Raw genomic sequence first — 2728 nt, forward strand, 5'->3', positions numbered from 1 at the left:
TGCTCAAAATAAAATATAATATGTGATTTAAGTTTTTGTTCCTTTTTCTTGATCTGGTTGTACACTAATTTTCAAGCTTAAATTCTCTGTCTCTTTGAGAATTCATCATCAAAGTATTCTTGAAATTCTTTTTTAGGTTTGACGACATAAGGTGCGACTTTTCTACCGCGCATTGCAAAAAAGTTCATGAAAGAAGGTGTATTCTCTTCAAAATGGTTGTCGGTCCAATCTTGGAAAATTTACCAATGCAAAAATTACTAGAAGAAAGTGCTCTAGAAGAATGGAATATGAACATGAATAAAGGCAAGAATCAATGTATTATTTTGAGAATAGTTAGATTTTTAGTAGATTTTTCAGAATTTGTATGTAATGCTTTCATGCTTTTAGAAATATTCATAGCCTACAGTGTATTCATTCAAGAATATAGCTTAGTTTTTTGCAATTCTCTCATGAATGAAGTTTATTATCATAAGATTGGTTTTAACTTTTAGTATATTATTTTTAGTTTTGTTTGCAGATTTATGTATTTTAAGTTGATATTCCTTGACGAATGTTTTACTCCAAAAAAATCACATTTTTTCAAGAATTACAACTAATTCTGTCAAGAATATGTATTTTTTTCAAAAATGTTTCTCCTAAAATGTTTTTGTGCTTTGAAAAAATAAATAAATACATACAAATCGGGATATGATTGTTATGTTGCCTAAAATAAGGATAGACAAAATGTCTATATTACTCTTCGGATATATTCTGAAATTTGAATTCTTAAAAAATAATAATAATAAATGCAATCGTACTCTTTCAAGAATGATTTTTTTTTCAGTGATCCAATGGTCACGATTAGGTTACGCGTTTACACAATAGATATCATTTACATTTGATCCTAGCCATATATATATATATATATATATATATATATATATATATATATATATATATATATATATATATATATATAACCTTGGTTCAAACGAGAACAACTATAAAATCGAGAGTACGAGAATGAATACGAGCTATTCATTTCTCTTAAATATATAAATTGGAAATAAAATAATTACTTAAATTAAAAGGGAAAATAAGTAATTGCGATTATTAATTAAATCATAACAATTTTGGAGCATGAAAATGCTCTACAATGATGAGTAATTTATTAGGTTAGAATATTCCATTGTTTGAGAGTATACTCCCTCCACTAGTATATAAAGTGGAGGTGAGTGGTCATTTTATGTATGAGTGCACTTATGTAGACTTTAGACTAGAGAGAGTTTGGATGGGGTCTCTCCCCATCCGTGAGTGTTTTTCATGTAATATGTTGTTTCTCTCTATGTATTCATCACAGTTTACTCACATATTTTGTTCATCATTGTTCATACATAATTATCTTCTTGATATTATCTTTCTGCACTAATCCAATCGTGAAAATGGGTACCTACAAGTGGTATCAAAGCTAGACCTTGAAGATCTAACTATTTATTTGAAGGGAACGATCCCGATTGGTTTATTATCTTGAAGATTTTCTCAGCCTTCACAACTGAAAAATCTAATGTGAGTTCTTTACTATTTTTGTTGGTGATGTTGCTTCAAAAATAAGAAATATGTTGTTTCTGTTCATACACATTTGTTGTTGTTAAATCTAAGTTCATGAAGACATTTATTTTGTGTTGAAGAAGATGAAGTTCTTTCTAGAAGGGTAGTGTTTAATTTGATTATTCCCATAAAAGGTGTTTAGAATGAGACAAAAATTTATTTGGGTAATAAAAGATTTACACTGGTTATTAGACTTCGAACGAATTGGATTTCATGAGGGGAGTTCAAATTTTGTTTGTTGTGGTACAAGTGGTAAAAGCATGTGATTGGCTTATGCATGTGTCAAAGAGTATCTTTTGATCGTGCATGTGTTATGGGGAACATCAAAGTTATTGTATAAAGTGTACTGGTGTGTTATTTATGAGAAACTGGGGGACCAAAACTGTGAAGTCTGTTGCCATATGCCTCAAGTCAACACTGTGCATAGGTCCTTTATCATAAATTCTCTCTGCCACTTTTAGCTTTTGTGCCCTGCCTTTTTTTGGAACCAACAAATATTTTATAAATGGACACCGCCTAGCAAGTAACTAGGCGGAGCAAACAAAAGACAGAAACATGATAAAGTTTTCTAGGAGATTACAAACAATTTAGTGGGCAAACACACCACTCGACCCACTTATACATGCAATTAGTTCTCTTATGTTTCACCCATGAGTACACTAGAGACTTGACATTATCCACTATCTTTTTCGGGGAGATCCAGATTTTTTGAATACCCAATCACACCTAGATTTCCAGATTAGCCAAATGGCGCCATACCATACACTTATGAGATTCTTCCTTCATTTCTGGCAGTTTCTCCATCTACCTATAAATTCAATCAATTCACCAATATTTGCAAATTGGGGGACCAGGATAGCATACAATTTGGATATCCATTCCCAAACTGTGGCAACAAGGTGACATCGCATCAAGATATGATCAACATCTTCATCAGCAGTGAACAATACTCACACAATGTGGATGTAATTGGCACACCTCTTCTCTTTAGTGAACAGGCAATGGGAATTCTCCCTAAATTTTCTCTCCATATAAAGCATGTGACTTTAACTGGAACTTCATGAATCCAAGGTATAACTCCTTCATTAGCCGCCAGTTGGGAATGATCAATTCTTTGTCTGAGAACATCTACATGATACTT

At 31.7% G+C, this 2728-nt stretch overlaps 1 long non-coding RNA gene across 1 annotated transcript in view; it reads left to right on the top strand.

Moving 5' to 3' along the window:
* LOC145128438 (uncharacterized) overlaps window positions 1-398 on the top strand; it is a 1296-nt gene extending 898 nt beyond the window's left edge. Inside the window, exon 3 of the long non-coding RNA XR_013716904.1 lies at window positions 137-398. This is a non-coding gene — a long non-coding RNA (uncharacterized LOC145128438). The remainder of the gene's footprint in view (window positions 1-136) is intronic.
* The last annotated feature ends 2330 nt before the right edge of the window (window positions 399-2728 follow it).

This window comes from Lactuca virosa, chromosome 8 (genome assembly GCF_052849685.1).
Source record: "Lactuca virosa cultivar CGN04683 chromosome 8, Lactuca_virosa_CGN04683_v6, whole genome shotgun sequence".
NCBI lineage: Eukaryota > Viridiplantae > Streptophyta > Magnoliopsida > Asterales > Asteraceae > Lactuca > Lactuca virosa.